Source organism: Bufo bufo, chromosome 5, assembly GCF_905171765.1.
Source record: "Bufo bufo chromosome 5, aBufBuf1.1, whole genome shotgun sequence".
Classification (NCBI taxonomy): Eukaryota; Metazoa; Chordata; class Amphibia; order Anura; family Bufonidae; genus Bufo; species Bufo bufo.
Window position 1 is genome coordinate 411615707 of NC_053393.1, and position 19938 is coordinate 411635644.

At 44.0% G+C, this 19938-nt stretch overlaps 1 protein-coding gene across 3 annotated transcripts in view; it reads right to left on the reverse strand.

The window, feature by feature from the left end:
* The window catches only part of THRB (thyroid hormone receptor beta), a 347062-nt gene that overhangs the window by 238628 nt on the left and 88496 nt on the right, over positions 1-19938 (reverse strand). For 2 of the 3 annotated variants that reach the window (XM_040433127.1, XM_040433126.1), the window contains exon 3: positions 1265-1297. The exons of the other annotated variant lie outside the window; for it this stretch is intronic. The gene's annotated coding sequence lies outside the window, so the exon portion shown is untranslated. The remainder of the gene's footprint in view (positions 1-1264; positions 1298-19938) is intronic. 3 annotated transcript variants of the gene reach the window in all.

Sequence of the window (19938 nt, forward strand, 5' to 3'; positions counted from 1 at the left end):
CAACCACTTCTACGTGAGAAGAGTCTGCACAATTATTTACAGATTTACAAAAGTCCAAATTTTTACTAGCTGAGAAAGATCAAAATGATGTCCAATCCTCAGTTGTGAACTAAAGAATATTTCATATTAAAAGAATAATCAAATATTAAAGGAGTTGTGCAAAATAGCAAAAAAAACTCCAGTAGTAGCAGTAAATATCATAAAGTCATATTCAGCCCTTTCTCTCTACCATTTCCAGCCTGCACTCCGATCCTTCTCCACTGAGGTCATCATCCTTGTCAACATGCAGCCAATTACTAATCCCAGTAGCATACAAGACGTCACTGCTGAGGTCAGTGATGAACTGCAGTCGTGACATGGCGAGTACAAGACGTCACTGCTGCAGCCAGGAAAACAAACACCAGTGGGGAAGACCGGAGTGCTCGGCTGGAAGAAGCAGGGGAAAAAACTAAAAGCTACTGTAGACCCCTTTTTAAAAAAAAAGGAATCTGTCACCAGCGACCTCCCGATCCAGCTGTTTGCAGACAGCTGTGGCTCATCTGATTAAAACACCGTTTTTTTTTTGTTAATACCAGGCTGCATTCCTGAGTTCTGATATTTTTTGTTAATATGCAAATTAGGAATTTGGTGCAATGAGGTTGTCACCGTTGCTCTTGTTGCACCCAATTTCTGCTTCTTTCTAGGGCCATCCACTCCCTGGCTGCTTTGATTACCAGGGCCAGACAGTGGCAAAGTATCCAGGGAAGGAATGGCCATAGGACGGAGTGAAGTTTGAGTTCAACAAGAGCAATGATGACGACCTCTTTACACCAAAAGTCTAATCTGCAAATTGAGAAAAAGTATCATGACTCAGGATCGGAGCCTCAGATCAACAAAATAAAAACAGTGTTTTAATAAGGTGAGTTACAGCTATGTCTCTATGCAACCAATTTAATAGGGAGGCTGCTGGTGACAGATTCCCTTTAACAAATCCGGGAAATATATTTACACACCAATACTTTGAAAAAAGTCAAATAACAAATGTTGGCATCATAAACAGCCTTTCTCTGTGGGCAGACTTACTTTTCTGCCCAGCCAAGTGGCTAAAAGCAAGGGATGTGAATTGTTGTAGGCCCATCCAGAAAAAACACTGGGTGGAGGGATAGAATGTTGGCCACTACTTACACCATACCAAGATGGATGGTGAGAGAATATAACATTGACCACAGGGCTCTGTGTCTGATAACATCGTTCAGTGTCAGGGAAACATGCATTGATCACTCACCACTGATCACATCCTGAATATCTGTTCAGATCCCTGATGGAAAAGGAAAAAGAATAATGCATTATTTTATATGACTCTTATACAGTCCTAACTGTTAAACTCTGGTTTACGTGCCCTATTACTGTATATAATATTTTGGAAGATGATTAAATGATTGTTCCCCCCCCCCCCGTTATTACAGCCACTGTAAAGCAGTTCATGAGTTGGATCTATTACACGTATGGATTGCTACTCTTTAATTTGAATCTTGAATGGGTGGCATGTGCTACTACATCTCTGGAGCCAGCAGGAGCCTCCTTTGGCAATAACAACGATGACTGCCAATGTGGTGTTTGCTGGAGCAGCAAAACTTTAGCTAAGGGGTTGTCCAGACTGCACAACTCTTAACAAATAACTGTTTTGTGGGAAAACATGGTATAGGACACTATTGTTGAGAAATGAGGTACTGAAGAACCATAAATTGGCCACTGTCATATTACACTATTATGTGGTGTGGAATATGTTGGCACTACATAAACAAAGATCATTTTATTATTAAAAAGGCCCACCAGCTATCATGCAGCATTCATGGTGCCCCCCTCAGGCTTGAAGGTCCATGTTGACTGCAATCTTTCTACCTCTTATAGTTAGGATTTGAAGTCAAGGAGGCAGTCCTATCAGTGACCGACAACTCTCTCTGTATACACAGTCATAAAGAGAAGGCTGTCAGTCACTGATAGGACCATCAAAGGGACTTCAAAGCCTAGCATAGACAGGAATTTAAATGAATAAAATACAAGCTATCCAGAATCCTTTCCCACAAAACTAGAAATCAGTCAGCTTCTGCTCTATAACATGATACCTGCAGCTCAAACACAATGTTCAATGTGACAGGTTCCCTTTAAGAAGGTCTGGAAGAATTTACAAGGATTTTTGTGATTTGAAAAAAGAATTCTTATAAAATAGGTTAAAAAAAATAAGGGTGAATATGTGATAACATAAATATAAAACAGATTTGCAGTTGGTATCCATTGTAAGACAAAAAAGTTTGAAAGAATACATTTACTGAATATTTTCATCGAGAAGGAATAGTCAAGGTTATCTCCATTTTATATAGATTGCTCATAAATACATCTATTCCTGCAGGAAAGAATGAAGGAATGAAAGAAAGAATGTGAATTGGAGTGGAAGAAATCCTTCCCAATAGAGGAATGTAATAAAGCTATAGGTTACTCAAATAATATTAACCATCACGTATTAACCATATGGAACACCCCTGTAACTTATGATCGTGACAATATCTTTGCCCTGTGTTCCCCAATGTATCTGAGCTATGCTGGAGAGGACACTATTACATATGTGGTGGGAATGCCCACAATTATTGCCTTTCTGGAACTCAGCTTTTAATCTCATTAATCAAGCAATACGTCCGACACTACCGAGATTACCAGAATTACACAACAAGCAGGCCAAGCGAATTGCATCGTTAGGCAATGAACATTTTTCTTGCTGTTACGGTGCGGTTCACCTTACCGTGTGATGCCGTGCAGGCTGGCTGCATGCGCCCTGGTGTACTGGCTGCAGGCCGAAATCCTGTGCAGGCTGGTTGCTAGGGGCTGCGTGCTGGATGCGGTATCTGGTGTGAATCTGCCCGTGTACGTGTGTACCCTTTTGACCGTGTCTGTGTTTGTATCTGAGTATCCTGGTTGCCAAGGGCAATACCCTGTTCTGTTCAGTGTTCCTGGTTGCCATGGGCAACACCCAGTACTGCAGCCTTGCGCTGTGTTCTGGTTCCCTGATCTGTAAGGGTTAATCCCCCTGAGTTGCTCTGTGGGTGTGTTTCTCCCTGTGATCCGTGTGTTTCTGGGTCAGTCTTCCTGGTTCTGTTCTGAGAGTCTGTTCCTTGCTATGATTTGTTTTGCCCCTTGCTGCTGATCCTTGGGGTTCTGTCTGCCATACTTTGGTGTGGTTCCACCTTGCTCTGCATTGTTGTTTTCATTCTGTATGTATGCCATGTTCTGTCCATAGCTTAGCAGAGCTAATCTGCGTCTGTTTCTGTTATGCCTGTTTCTGTTCTTGTTTGTAGGTTTACTCTGCTCCTGTTCATGTCAGTTTGTCTGCCTGTGGAAGTGGGTTCCTGGCTTCCCCGGAGGGGGAATAGCCATCCATGTGCAGCTCTGCCTGGGGCCGCTTAGCTCCCACTGATTGCGTCGCAGGTAACTGCTTATGACTCTGTCCTGTCTATTCCTGGTTTCTGTCATGCCTGTACTACTGTAGATACCTTCGTAGGTATCTCCTGGTCTACCTGACCAGTTGCTACTGTTCGGGTGCAGCTCTGGAGTGGTACCTGGCAGCTATCCTAACGGCAAAGTCTATCCCCACCATCAGGGACTCTAGTGAAGTCCAAGTAGCTGCTTAGTCATGTCCCTTCAGGGTACATACAGTCAGCAGCACCAGGGCCATTTCTTGGACCCGGCGGGCCGGGCAGCCGCTCGGGGCGCTGTCAGAAGGGGGGGGGGGGGCGCCGGCAGGGCACAGCAGGAGATGAGCGCTGCGCTACCACTCATCTCCAAAGACATCTCATCTGTATCGCCGTCCTCAGGACGGCGATACAAATGTCTGTAATGCGGCAGGGCAGGGAGAGGTGTGTCCCCTCCCTGTTCCTCTGATAGGCTGCCGGCCGGTGCAGGCGGCGCAATGACGTCATAAAAATTACAATACTGCCACATAAGGGGGGCTGCTGGCACAGATATAAGGGGGGCTGCTGGCACAGACATAAGGGGGGCTACTGGCACATAAGGGGGGGCTACTGGCACTTGATAGGGGGCTACTGGCACTTGATAGGGGGGCTACTGGAACATGATAGGGGGGCTACTGGCACATGATAGGGGGGCTACTGGCACATGATAGGGGGGCTACTGGCACATGATAGGGGGGCTACTGGCACATGATAGGGGGGCTACTGGCACATGATAGGGGGGGCACTCTGGCTACTGGCACATGATGGTGGGGTGATGGTGGGAGGGCTCTTATTACTGGCACATGATTGGGGGGCATCTATGGGGGCTCTTATTACTGGCACATGATTGGGGCACATCTTACTGGCACATGATTAGAGGGCATCTATGGGGCACATCTTACTGGCACATGATTGGGGGGCATCTATTGGGGCACTTATTACTTGCACTATAGGGGCATCTACAGAGGCTAAAAAGAAGGGGTATTTTATATGGGGGGCTCTGTATAGGGGCATTTTATACTGGGACACATTATGGTGGGTACTATGGGGAAGGGGGGAAGGGAGCACTATGGGGTCATCTACGGGGGCACTGAGAAGGGGTATTTTATATTGCCACATTATGGGAACATTAGCTCAACTGGGGGCATTACAAGGGGGTATGTTTTGGACATTATAAGGAGAATTATTACTACTGGGGGGGCATTATGGTGGGCTTTATTACTCCCCCATGGTATGACCCCCTAGTAGCAGCACCAGCCTCTCTCTGCTCTGCTATCCCTCTGCCCCTTCTCCAAATCCTCATTATGAAATCTTTCTCATTAGGATAAAGCACAACATCAGCTCTGCCGAGCCCCTGGCTAAAGTGTGGAAGTGGTGTCCGAGATCCCCAAAGGCCAAGCCAAGTAATTGTAAGTTTTCATGTGGAGTATGTTTATGTTATACACATATAGCATACACTGTGCCCCACAATATACAGTATACCGCTACACTGTGTAGGGGTTATACTGTTTATTGTACAGCATGGCACAGAGGTTATATTGTCTGGCATGGTGTAACCTCCATACATTTTATGTACAGTATACAGTAATCCGCCTTGCCATCTATGCTTTGAATCTGGTTTTATATGTTACTTGGTTTTTGTACATTTACTTGCGTGTGCTAGTTGAGACCTGCTGTGATTGGGTTTTAGTTAGTTATTAAATGCTAACATGACAGTTTTTTGGTTTTGCACATTATTGATGATTGTATTTCATGACTACTCTTCTAAGGGTATTGCCTTCCTTTATACTGCAGTTGTCCTGTACCACTCTGCCTGCGACTTTTAGCAGTTTAAGCAGTAATTTATGATTTTCTTTTGCTCTCAATAAATCTTGTGTTAAAGGAAACCTGTCACCGGGATTTTGTGTATAGAGCGAAGGACAGGGGTTGCTAGATGGCCGCTAGCACATCTGCAATACCCAGTCCCCAAAGCTCTGTGTGCTTTTATTGTGTAAAATAAAACTATTTGATACATATGCAAATTAACCCGAGTTTTGACAGGGGAGGGGGGGGGGGGGGAGTTTTTTTGACACTCGCCCTGAGAGAAATTTTACCTAGAAACTGCACTGAGCAGCACAGTGGGTTTTCACCCACTGATCTGTAACAGTACTCTGTGGCACGTTTGTCATGGTCATGTGCTTCTGTCACGTTGCATTGAAGTTTCCGTGTTCCGTAGCCTGTTTTGCCGTGTCCTGACGTCTCGGGGGCTCCCCGCGGGATCCCCGTCACGTTACACTTGCAGCCCGATTATGTATAGCTAAAAGTTGGGTAAATCAGCGGCCCAACCAAACCTTCAGGGAGCTGTGAATACTATAAATCAGAATACATTATGTGAAATCTCACTTGCATAGGATTGTAAAGCATATTGCAGAAAATTAAGGGATTGGGAGCCCTGGGTGCAAAGTAAATTTGCTATGATATTTGCAAAGTGAGATTTTCCCCTGTTTACCTGTAAGTTTTTTTTTGGGGTGCCCTCCTCTCTTGGATATGAAAGAAATTTGTATTGCATATGATTAATTTAACAGCTTTATGAATTTAATAGCATGATGTTTTGTACTTTCTTTTATTTTTTGCTGTATTATAATCTGCTAAAAAAGATTAAGGAAAAAGATAAGTATAAATCATTTACTCACTTGATAAATACCTCACTCCGCCATCACCCCTGGCCCGGTGGTTCCTATGATATGTGTTGATTTTCATGCAGTGGTGACGTGCTGCAAACACTACCTCAGCATTACCTGATTGGCTGCAGCAGTCATGTGGGTGTACAACATATCACTACTGTATGAAAATTAACCAAGCCTGGCACGAACCACCAGAGCAGCAGCACTGATACGATGGGAAATTTATGAGTTCAGTAAATTTTTCAAATTTTGTATCACACTTCTTCCGATAAGCTGATTCTTTTCAATTCCCATTAAAACCCTCTAGTTTACCCCGTTATTTATCTCCTACTGCATAACTGGCCAAAAACCCAGAACCTGTTGAGCTTGCCGAAACTGCATATAATGAAGCAGTAGAAGAAGCTCCAGCAATAGTTCTGAAGAGGCCACAGACATAAAATCAATGCTTTCAGTTAATAATCTCTGTTTCACTGATGATGATCTATAAGGTTTTCAACTTATGGAAAGCCATGTCACTAGTTTATAGATGTAGAAGTGAAGCTAAAGAAAGTGCCTGAAGAAGCAATAGGCGAAATGCGCATTGAGGGGATGCAGTCATTCTCACTTCCTAAGTCTAGGTATGTCACTTATTAAGAGGTCCCTATACTAAGGCATTGGCTGTTATTACCTTTACATTATGAACTAGTGAATATGCATGTATAGGATAGGTGTGAGGGATATTTATCGTGGAGATACATTTTTTTGACCGCCATAATAAATTTTTTATGTCACATCCCTACACCCTAATCCGGTAATAAACAGGTATCTAAATGGCAGAAAAAAGGTTGTTACTTCTCACAGGATTGAAATAGATGTGGATGATTTGCTATTAATTTCTGGTACTGATGGACTTTATGAACATTAATTAAATATAGAAGATAAGATATTACATTTATTTGTATCCCTTCTGCAATTATAAAATAATAATTTTAATTGTATTTAATGAAAAGTGAATTTTTTCAAGGAACTTGATAGCGCTCATTTGTTTGTGAATTATGAGAATTAACTGAGTCTTCCGGTTAGGGGTCACATTGTGGATCTAATATAGTGTGAACTGCAATATTCTGTTCCTTCTGATGTGAAGGGCTCAACACTGAAACCAAACAGCAACTTCTGTGACCATCATTTCCACGTTAAAGGCCATGAACACCTTTGGGGTCAATTATTTAATGATTGCATTTTACACATATTTTTAAAGTTTTTGATGATCATATTTTTAATTTTCCATGTCAATATCTATATTTAAACAAAAACATATAATCCTGCAGTTTGGAACTGGCCACTAAGCCTAATAATTAGCTCTACTTCTTGGTCTGTATAAATTACTTCAGTTATCTGCCTTTCTGTCATTCTAATCCTGCCTGTAATGATATCATCTCTGTGTATAGATAAGACACGATCCACCATTCACAATAGGAGAATATCTACAGGGAGTGCAGAATTATTAGGCAAGTTGTATTTTTGAGGATTAATTTTATTATTGAACAACAACCATGTTCTCAATGAACCCAAAAACTCATTAATATCAAAGGTGAATATTTTTGGAAGTAGTTTTTAGTTTGTTTTTAGTTTTAGCTATTTTAGGGGGATATCTGTGTGTGCAGGTGACTATTACTGTGCATAATTATTAGGCAACTTAACAAAAAACAAATATATACCCATTTCAATTATTTATTTTTACCAGTGAAACCAATATAACATCTCAACATTCACAAATATACATTTCTGACATTCAAAAACAAAACAAAAACAAATCAGTGACCAATATAGCCACCTTTCTTTGCAAGGACACTCAAAAGCCTGTGGATTCTGTCAGTGTTTTGATCTGTTCACCATCAACATTGCGTGCAGCAGCAACCACAGCCTCCCAGACACTGTTCAGAGAGGTGTACTGTTTTCCCTCCTTGTAAATCTCACATTTGATGATGGACCACAGGTTCTCAATGGGGTTCAGATCAGGTGAACAAGGAGGCCATGTCATTAGATTTTCTTCTTTTATACCCTTTCTTGCCAGCCACGCTGTGGAGTACTTGGACGCGTGTGATGGAGCATTGTCCTGCATGAAAATCATGTTTTTCTTGAAGGATGCAGACTTCTTCCTGTACCACTGCTTGAAGAAGGTGTCTTCCAGAAACTGGCAGTAGGACTGGGAGTTGAGCTTGACTCCATCCTCAACCCGAAAAGGCCCCACAAGCTCATCTTTGATGATACCAGCCCAAACCAGTACTCCACCTCCACCTTGCTGGCGTCTGAGTCGGACTGGAGCTCTCTGCCTTTTACCAATCCAGCCACGGCCCATCCATCTGGCCCATCAAGACTCACTCTCATTTCATCAGTCCATAAAACCTTAGAAAAATCAGTCTTGAGATATTTCTTGGCCCAGTCTTGACGTTTCAGCTTGTGTGTCTTGTTCAGTGGTGGTCGTCTTTCAGCCTTTCTTACCTTGGCCATGTCTCTGAGTATTGCACACCTTGTGCTTTTGGGCACTCCAGTGATGTTGCAGCTCTGAAATATGGCCAAACTGGTGGCAAGTGGCATCTTGGCAGCTGCACGCTTGACTTTTCTCAGTTCATGGGCAGTTATTTTGCGCCTTGGTTTTTCCACACGCTTCTTGCGACCCTGTTGACTATTTTGAATGAAACGCTTGATTGTTCGATGATCACGCTTCAGAAGCTTTGCAATTTTAAGAGTGCTGCATCCCTCTGCAAGATATCTCACTATTTTTGACTTTTCTGAGCCTGTCAAGTCCTTCTTTTGACCCATTTTGCCAAAGGAAAGGAAGTTGCCTAATAATTATGCACACCTAATATAGGGTGTTGATGTCATTAGACCACACCCCTTCTCATTACAGAGATGCACATCACCTAATATGCTTAATTGGTAGTAGGCTTTCGAGCCTATACAGCTTGGAGTAAGACAACATGCATAAAGAGGATGATGTGGTCAAAATACTCATTTGCCTAATAATTCTGCACGCAGTGTATTCTTTCCTTGTACAATGACCTCGGCATGCCTAGAAAACTCTCCCATAGAAGTCTATAAGGTCCCCTCCTGACCATTGTGGCTTTGGCCCATGGGGCTGCCCTAAACAATTTTCTTAAGGTTTCCTAAATGCTGTTAAGAACAGCTCAGGCAAGATGGCCGCCCCCATAATCATGTTCAGGAAACAGAATAAATAAATCTGCAATCAGAAAATAAAAACAGATTAGAAAAAAGGAGATGTGTTGTTATCTGGTTTCAACCAGCAAATAAAATTTGTGGTGACACATTTCCTTGAAATGAGTGTTTCTGAGCTGTCAGGAGGTTCAGTGATAAGGGTTATAGAGCCATCAGGGCAGCAACCTGATGGGTTCAGTGTGAAACTGAAAGCAAGATACTATGTAGATAGACTCAAACTTGAAGGGGTTGTCTCATCTCACTGTTACCAAGGCGAGATGAGACACAGCCCAGACCACCTCCCGCCCGGGAAGCAGCGGAGCGCTCTGGTGCTCGCTGTTTCAGTAGCTCTCATTGCTGTGCATGACCGCTACTTAAACAATGCACCACAACAAGCTATGCTGTTTCTGAGTTAACAAAACTAAAAAAAAATATAAAAACTGTTGAAAAATTTGAATGAAGACCAATTGAAAAAAATAATCATTAGCCCAAAATGACTAAATATGTTCTCTGTCTAGTTAATACGTTCAACAGCTTCGCCTTCGGGCTTCCTGTTCAGTAAACTCTGTGGAGACAGAGCTGGTCATCCTGTATCTTATAATGAATTATTTAAGGTTGCTAAGAACACTGCTCCAGACACAACAGCTAGGTCAGATTCTAGCAGTCTTTTTCATGCATAAAACTAAAAAGATCTGAATGTTCACTGTTACCTTTCATACAGACTTTTATTTATGTCCTTCAACAAGAACAGAATACAATTTCTGCAGGGGCTACTTTGGCTATCATACTTTACAGCCATCCAGTTCACACTTCTTCGAAAGACAGTGATTAGATCTAATCTAAAAAGGTAAATCTAAAGAAATTCAGGCAGTAAATCTAGCATTGCAGCTGTCTGACACAGTTCCTTGATGTGGTCGTGCTGGAAGACACAACCACAACCCATCACGTTTCACACTGATGCCTCCAATTAACCTTGATGTAACCATACTGTTCCAGCGCTCTGTCCATGCAGGGGACTGCCAACTACAAGCTTCTAAAACAATGTTTCTTCGATAGTGTTACTCACTGATGCTATTATTGACCTTGTACAGAAAAATGGAAACTACTGAATTTTTCAGGCATGATTTCTCCATTTTGATCTCTCTCTCTCTCTATATCTATATATATATATATATATATATATATATATATATATATATATACACACACACACACACACACACACACACACAGATGTCATTTATCACAGTAACTAGAAAAGGTTTTAAGACACTGTACACACAATCATTACTCCAAGTCTTTGGACTATGCAACTGTGATGGCATCTAGGGGTAAAAGGGGTCTGGCGCTAAACTCCTTCTGCTCCCAACATAAAACAGCTGCTATATCCAGCAGCCATTAGGGGTGCTCAATGCAAAGAGATTTTACAGCTTACATTAATTTTCATGGTAACTGTATAAAATCCTAAACACTAAGCTCCTCCAGGTGGTGGCTGCATGCGGCCAGGTTTATCATGTATTATGTGAAATGAATAAGAAAATGTATAACTATGCAGGGGAAGATTTATCAATCGATTTTTGCCATTCGTCTAGCGTCAATAAATTGAAAAATATCAAGCATTTACAAATATGGAGCACCACCATGTGCTTTGGGGCCATGAAGAAGCATAATTAAACTTGGAACAGCCGCTGATCGTGGACTAAGGGTACTTTCACACTAGAGGCAGGACGGATCCGACAGGCTGTTCACCCCTGTCTGATCCGTCCTGCCGCTATTTCGCCGTGCCGCCGGACTGCCGCTCCGTCCCCATTGACTATAATGGGGACAGGGGCAGAGCTCCGGCGCAGCACGGCGAGAGGCCGCCGGACTAAAAAGTCGGACATGCAGTACTTTTAGTCCGGCGGCCTCTCGCCATGCACTGCCATGCTGTGCCGGAGCTCCGCCCCCATTATATTCAAGGGTGACGGAGCGGCAGCCCGGCAGCACAGCGAAATAGCGGCAGGACGGATCAGACAGGGGTGAACAGCCTGTCGGATCCGTCCTGCCGCTAGTGTGAAAAGTAGACTAACATCCCAGCAGATCTTATGATGTTTTGCACACAATAAACCTTGGGTGACAGATGTGGCTTTCTTGCCTATCTGGGATTATTGATACTAGAACTGTTGCTGAAGAACTGTGTCCTATGAACACTAACGGGTATGATCCATACTCTCAGGTGTACCCACAGCCATTTCTGGCTTTTGGTATGCTACTGTACACTTCTTTTTCCAACTTTTTACACTTTTGACAGGATGAGCACCTGAATTCATTCATCTTTGCACATGGATTTACAATTTTTACTCCTAGGTGGTACTAGAAAGAAGACTTATACATTGAAGGGTTACCTAGAAAATGTATGCCAGCAAAAGGCAGGTGACAAATGAAAATGACTGCTGGATTAGGCTACACCGTGTGTATTTGTAGTCTGTAACCACAGAAATATACATGCACAAAATGGTAGGATATTTTAACTAGGGCTATTTGCACCATGTTATCAGTTTTTACTTTAGGTGTATGAGGACACAAGCTATGTATACAAACTGAATGGCCACAATAAGAGACACCTGCCCGAGTTTCCCTCCATGGCAAATTAGACCTGTGACCCCAGGGTGCAGCATAATGCAGTTTCATTATGACTCTACATTACAATGGAAAAATCAAGCGATCTGAGTGACTTCCAACGTGGTCATCGGTGTTAGACTAGCTGGGGTGTTTTAAAAACTGCCAACCATCCAAGGTTTTCCCATGTGACAGTGTCGATAATGGTGGGAAAGAGAATCATGTGAAACTAAACAACTCATTAACAAAAGGGGTCAAAGGGGGATGTCAAGAATCGTTCTTATAAACTGCCGGGGCACAGTCAACAAATTGCAGCCAAATATAATGCTGATGCTCCAACTCATGTGTCTACATGTACAAGTCATCGCTGTATACCATGGATGGGCTATAACAGCAGACACCAGCTTCAGTGGCACTTCTGTATAAGGGAAACAGAAAGGCAAGACTCCAGTGCGTGAACAAAGGCAAAAACATCACCAGGTCAGATTAATCCAAATTTCTGCTGTGCCATGCTACTGGGAGGGTCAGAAATTGGCACAAGTAGCATAAATCAATGATCCTTTCCTGTCAGGTGTCCACAGTTTAGCCTGGTAGAGTAATGGTGTTGGGATTGTTTTCTTGGCACGCCCAGCCTCCTCTGATACCTGAGAATGGATGTTTAGACAGTAGAGCTCACCTAAGTATTGTGGCCAACCAAGTTCATCCGTTCATGGCAACTGTTTACCCTATGACAATAGGATATTATCTACCATGCCACAAGGATTGTATACACATTGATCGGCTCTAGGAATATGACAGCAGGTTTTCCTTGCCTTCCTGGCCTTCAGTCTGAAGATCTTAAGCCTATAGGGCATCTCTGGGATGAGGTAGAATGAGTTGATGAGAACATCAACTCCTAATCTTCGGCAACGACAAGAAGTTGTTCTGTCCATGCGGACCAATATTCATGCAGACTAAGGCTACATTCACACGTCCGCATAATGGGTCCGCATCCGTTCCACAAATTGCGGAACGGGTGCGGATCCATTCATTCTCAATGGAGACGGAATGGATGCGGAGAGCACACTATGCGCGCTCCCGATCTTCCGGTCCGCGGCTCCGGAAAAAATAAAAACATGTCCTATTCTTATCCGCAATTGCAAACAAGAATAGGCAGTTCTATAGGGGGGCCGGCCAGGTGTATTGCGGATCCGCAACTGGCGGATCCACAATGCACTACGGACGTCTAAATGGACCCTTATTTCAACACCTAGTGAAATCTAGGCCACAACAAATTGCTGGGGTTCTGAAGGCCAAAGAGGTCCTTTGCACTACCAGATGGACGTCTCTATTAAAGATGTCATTTAGCAGTGTTCCTCAACTCCAGTCCTCAGGGCCCACGTGTCAGTCATGATTTGAGAATATCTCATAGAATAAATGTCTGTGGTAAGTCCTGATGCACTGACACTAATTATATCACCGGCTTAATACTAAGGAAATCCTGAGAACATGACCGGCAGGTGGGCCCTGAGGACCGGAGTTGAGGAACACCAATTTAGTGTATATGGTATTACACCACCCTGGAAAAGAAACATCAACATTTTAGCAAACAGTCAGGGTGCCAGGAAACAGTATCTTGATCCAGGGTCCCAGATAAATAGAAAGTTAAGGAATCACAGAGCTCCAAGAAAGTTATTACATGAAATATGTTTATAAAGGCCCAGCATATTAGCCCATTTCTAAAGTTTCTTTAAAGGTTTGAATTTATTCCATATTGTACTATTCATTATGTCACCTCTTTATGGTTTTTCTTTGATCTGTGTGGGCAGAATTTTTTCTTTATATAATGCCTGAACATTATCGCCTTGAGTATCCTCACATGAAGTGTTACAAAGTGCAATATCCAGTAGGTTTATCACTCACTTATACACAATTTGTTTTTTTTACTACGCCTTTTTCTTAAATGCCTATTAGCATCTGCTGGAGTCATTTAAACCCTTTCTGCAGTCCAGTTTCTCCCTGGGTACACTCTGTGCCATAATAGATATTTTTCACCTGCCTCCATTAACTTTTAGAAGACAAAGTAAAGCATAGGGACTGGAGTATTACACAGTAAGTGCAATTCCATTTGGTAACAGTGACTCAAATTCTGATACACTATAAAATAACATAGGCATGTTTCCTGAGGTAATACAAGTACATAGCTAACCAATTACACACTTTTATACCTGTATGGTGTCATCTCAAAGTGCTTAGACACATTTGTAATTTTCCTCCTTAATCTTAAAGGGGTATTCCCATCTGAGACAAGGAGGACATATTGCTATAGGTGCAAGTATCACCTCTGGGACCAGCACCTATATCAAGAACAGAGCAGGGGAGGCGGTTGCTGAAGGACCCCGTGTTCCGGCTACCGCCAAGCACTCTCCCCATAGTAGTGAATGGCTTGCGCAGCCACTGCTCCCATTCATCTCTATAGAGCTGGCGGAAATAGCTGATCCAGTGCTAGGCTATTTTCGGCGGCCCTATAGAAATGAATGGAGGGCAGCTGTAAATGCTCAGTGCGCTCTCCACCACCTTCAGGGCTCTGTTCTCAGTGTAGGTGCGGGTCCCAGAGGTAAGACCCGCACCTATCAGACAATGGGGGCATAACCTAGTGATATGCCCCAATTGTCTGAGATGGTAAAACCTTTTAACATCAGCCCTGAACAACTAGTCTGCCCTCTGGCAGCGTCTTGTTTTCCCTGTCTTACATTTGTCTTCATCCTTGGATTCCAGTGGTCATGGACTTTTCAGTAATTATTTTACCATTACAAAAACTAGCTTTTTTTTATTTTGAACTACTGAATCTCATTCTCTTCACTATTTTCTGCAGGACATGAAATTAGTACATTAAAATTGTTTCAGCAAAAATAGGTTATTGATGTATCATGAAAAGTTAGAGATTGTTCAATATACGTTCTACATATATTCAATTAAATGGAATTTGTCACCAGTTTTAGTGGTGGCCAACTAAGGCCTCATAGTGTGTGCATCCGTGGGCCGTTGTGCCGTTTTCCGTTTTTTTTCGCGGACCCATTGACTTTCAATGGGTCTGTGGAAAAAAATCGGAAAATGCACCATTTTGCAGCCGCATCCGTGATCCGTGTTTCCTGGCCGTGAAAAAAATAGGACCTGTCCTATTTTTTTCACGCCCAACGATTCACGGACCCATTCAAGTCAATGGGTCCGTGAAAGAACTCGGATGCACACAAGATTGGCATCCGTGTCCGTGATCCGTGGCCGTAGGTTACTTTCATACAGACGGATCCGTCTGCATAAAAGCTTTTTTCAGAGCTGAGTTTTCACTTCGTGAAAACTCAGATCCGACAGTATATTCTAACACAGAGGCGTTCCCATGGTGATGGGGACGCTTCAGGTTAGAATATACTAAAAGAACTGTGTACATGACTGCCCCCAGCTGCCTGGCAGGTGCTACCAGGCAACAGGGGGCAGACCCCCCCCCCCCTGTTTTTAACTCATTGGTGGCCAGTGCGGCCGCACCCCCCCCCCCCCTGTAGTTAACTCTTTGTTGTCCAGTGCGGCCGGCCCCCCTCCCTCCCCTGTAGTTAACTCATGGTGGCCAGTTGGCCCCCCTCCTCCCTTGTAGTTAACTCTTTGTTGTCCAGTGCGGCCGCCCCCCCCTCCCCTGAGTTAACTCGTTGGTGGCCAGTTGGCCCCCCTCCCTCCCCTGTATGTTAATCTTTGTTGTCCAGTGCGGCCCCCCCCCTCCCCTGTAGTTAACTCGTTGGTGGCCAGTGGCCCCCCTCCCTCCCCTGTATTTAACTCTTTGTTGTCCATGTGGCCGGCCCCCCCTCCCTCCCTTGTAGTTAACTCGTTGGTGGGCCATTGGGCCCCCCTCCCTCCCCCTGTAGTTAACTCTTGTTGTCCAGTGCGGCCGGCCCCCTCCCTCCCTGTAGTTAACTCGTTGGTGGCCAGTGGGCCCTCCCCCCTCCCTCCCCCTCCTAATTAAAATCCCCCCCCCCTATCATGGTGGCAGCGGAGAGTACCGATCGGAGTCCAGTTTAATCGCTGGGGCTCCGATCGGTAACCATGGCAACCAGACGCTACTGCAGTCCCGGTTGCCATGGTTACTTAGCAATTTGTAGAAGCATTATACTTACCTGCGAGCTGCGATGTCTGTGTCCGGCCGGGAGCTCCTCCTACTGGTAAGTGACAGATCATTAAGCAATGCGCCGCACAGACCTGTCACTTACCAGTAGGAGGAGCTCCCGGCCGGACACAGACATCACAGCTCGCAGGTAAGTATAATGCTTCTACAAATTGCTAAGTAACCATGGCAATCGGGACTGCAGTAGCGTCCTGGTTGCCATGGTTACCGATCGGAGCCCCAGCGATTAAACTGGGACTCCGATCGGTACTCTCTGCTGCCACCAATGATGGGGGGGGAGATTTTAATTAGGAGGGGGAGGGAGGGGGAGGGAGGGGGGAGGGCCCACTGGCCACCAACGAGTTAACTACAAGGGAGGGAGGGGGGGGCCGGCCACACTGGACAACAAAGAGTTAAATACAGGGGAGGGAGGGGGGCCCACTGGCCACCAACGAGTTAACTACAGGGGAGGGGGGGGGGCCGCACTGGACAACAAAGAGTTAACTACAGGGGAGGGAGGGGGGCCAACTGGCCACCAACGAGTTAACTACAGGGGAGGGGGGGGCGGCCGCACTGGACAACAAAGAGTTAACTACAGGGGAGGGAGGGGGGCCAACTGGCCACCAATGAGTTAACTACAGGGGAGGGAGGGGGGCCGGCCGCACTGGACAACAAAGAGTTAACTACAGGGGGGGGGGGGGGGGTGCGGCCGCACTGGCCACCAATGAGTTAAAAACAGGGGGGGGGGTCCTGCCCCCTGTTGCCTGGTAGCACCTGCCAGCAGCTGGGGGCAGTCATGTACACAGTTCATTTAGTATATCTAACCTGAAGCGTCCTATCACCATGGAAACGCCTCTGTGTTAGAATATACTGTCGGATTTGAGTTTCACGATCTAAACTCATATCCGACAGTATAGTCTAACATAGAGGCGTACCCATGGTAATGGGGACGCTTCAAGTTAAAATATACCATCGTATTGGAGAAAACTCTGATCCGCATGAATAAAAGGGACTCCTGACTTTACATTGAAAGTCAATGGGGGACGGATCCGTTTGCAATTGCACCATATTGTGTCAATGTCAAACGATCCGTCCCCATTGACTTGCATTGTAATTCAGGACGGATTCGTTTGGCTCCGCACGGCCAGGCGGACACCAAAACGACTTTTTTTTCATGTCCGTGGATCCTCCAAAATCAGGAAGACCCACGGACGAAAAAACGGTCACGGATCACGGACCTACAGAATCCCGTTTTTGCGGACCGTAAAAAAAACGGTCGTGTGCAAGAGGCCTAAGAGTAACATAAACTTGTGACAGACTCCCTTAGCAAAATGCTGGTCCCTTTCTCTATTAACGCAGCCGTTTTGCTGCTATTTCAGTTAGAAAATAAAACTTTTCAATCCCAGTTGGAGGGGGGCGGAGAAGGCCAGAGACTCATGATTAACATGGGACTCGTTGGCATGCACTGGGTGCTGGTCAAACCGGCAGCAAAAAAACTGCTGACAGATTCCCTTTAAAGATCTCATCTTCAGGCATTCAAAAGAACCTTTACTCTTTACTTCCAAGGGCTTTAAAATAAGTTTTGGCCATGTGACAGACACACACGTATACGACTAAATTACCATAACTCTAAGGAGACCGTCACCTGTGTGATCATATCATGACCAGGACACAATTTCATCTCCTGAATGTAAGTTCCTACTGAATGGTTTTGAAAAGTACAAGAAATTGATACAGAACGTATATTTGAGAAAAGTATAACTTTTCATTACACAACGAATAAGCTTTATTTGATGACACTGTCATTTTCCTTAATATATATACAGTACAGACCAAAAGTTTGGACACACCTTCTCATTCAAAGAGTTTTCTTTATTTTCATGACTATGAAAATTGTAGATTCACACTGAAGGCATCAAAACTATGAATTAACACATGTGGAATTATATACAAAACAAACAAGTGTGGAAAAACTGAAAATATGTCATATTCTAGGTTCTTGAAAGTAGCCACCTTTTGCTTTGATTACTGCTTTGCACACTCTTGGGATTCTCTTGATGAGCTTCAAGAGGTAGTCCCCTGAAATGGTTTTCACTTCACAGGTGTGCCCTGTCAGGTTTAATAAGTGGGATTTCTTGCCTTATAAATGGGGTTGGGACCATCAGTTGCGTTGAGGAGAAGTCAGGTGGATACACAGCTTATAGTCCTACTGAATAGACTGTTAGAATTTGTATTATGGCAAGAAAAAAGCAGCTAAGTAAAGAAAAACGAGTGGCCATCATTACTTTAAAGAGGACCTTTCACCGATTCTTACCCTATGAACTAACTATACAGATAGGTAGAGCGGCACCCGGGGATCTCACTGCACTTACTATTATCCCCGGGCGCCGCTCCGTTCTCCTGCTATGTCCTCCGGTATCTCCGTTCCCTAAGTTATGGTAGGCGGAGTCTGCCCTAGCGCTGGCCAATCGCACTGCAGAGCTCACAGCCTGGGAGAAAATAACCTCCCAGGCTGTGAGCTCTGCGCTGCGATTGGCCAGCGCTAGGGCAGACTCCGCCTACCATAACTTAGGGACTGGTATCTCCGCCTACTATAACTTAGTGAGCGGAGATACCGGAGGGCATAGCGGCAGAACGGAGCGGCGCCCGGGGATAATAGTAAGTGCAGTGAGATCCCCGGGTGCCGCTCTACCTATCTGTATAGTTAGTTCATAGGGTAAGAATCGGTGAAAGGTCCTCTTTAAGAAATGAAGGTCAGTCAGTCAGCCGAAAAATTGGGAAAACTTTGAAAGTAAGGGCTATTTGACCATGAAGGAGAGTGATGGGGTGCTGCGCCAGATGACCTGGCCTCCACAGTCACCGGACCTGAACCCAATCGAGATGGTTTGGGGTGACCTGGACCGCAGAGTGAAGGCAAAAGGGCCAACAAGTTGCCTAAGCATCTCTGGGAACTCCTTCAAGACTGTTGGAAGACCATTTCAGGGGACTACCTCTTGAAGCTCATCAAGAGAATGCCAAGAGTGTGCAAAGCAGTAATCAAAGCAAAAGGTGTCTACTTTGAAGAACCTAGAATATGACATATTTTCAGTTGTTTCACACTTGTTTGTTATGTATATAATTCCACATGTGTTAATTCATAGTTTTGATGCTTCATAGTCATGAAAAAGAAAGAAAACTCTTTGAATGAGAAGGTGTGTCAAACTTTTGGTCTGTACTGTATATATATATATATATTTTTTTTTTTTTTATTTTTTTTTTTTTTATTAATGCTAGGGATAAAAGTGGAGGTTTGCAAATTTCACTTTGAAAAACAAGCGTAGTTTGAATTGGGCAACATCTACAGGTGTCCTAACCCGCTGAATATTTCCATCTCATTTAGTTCTATATTTAACATGGCAAGCAGGCTGTGATTTTAAAGTACCACAGACTATGCATGTCTGGTTACATTCCTATTTGCTTATTTGCTTTTTAAGTTGTAATACTTATTTGATATTGCAACATTTTACATAGTGTCTTAAAAGGATATGGCTGCACCTACAAAATATCATGCAGAGATGTGAAAAAAGAAATAACTAGTAACCACTAGAATGATAATTATTTGTGAAGTGCAGGTGATAAATTGAAAAAAAGAGGTGAAACAGTTAACATTAAGGTTAAACTCATTGCTTATCAAAGGCAAGTAGAAGGTTATGCTGCTCATGGACAGACATTTGCAGCTGAACCCCATAACAGGATAAATTGGCTGATGATCAGCACACGCTGCTTACAAGGGCTCAGGCAGGTCGAATAGGCCCACTTCTGAGAACTTGGGGGAAAAACCTTGTAAAATCCTTTTAAGGTCACCATTGCACACACTGACCCCGATTTATCA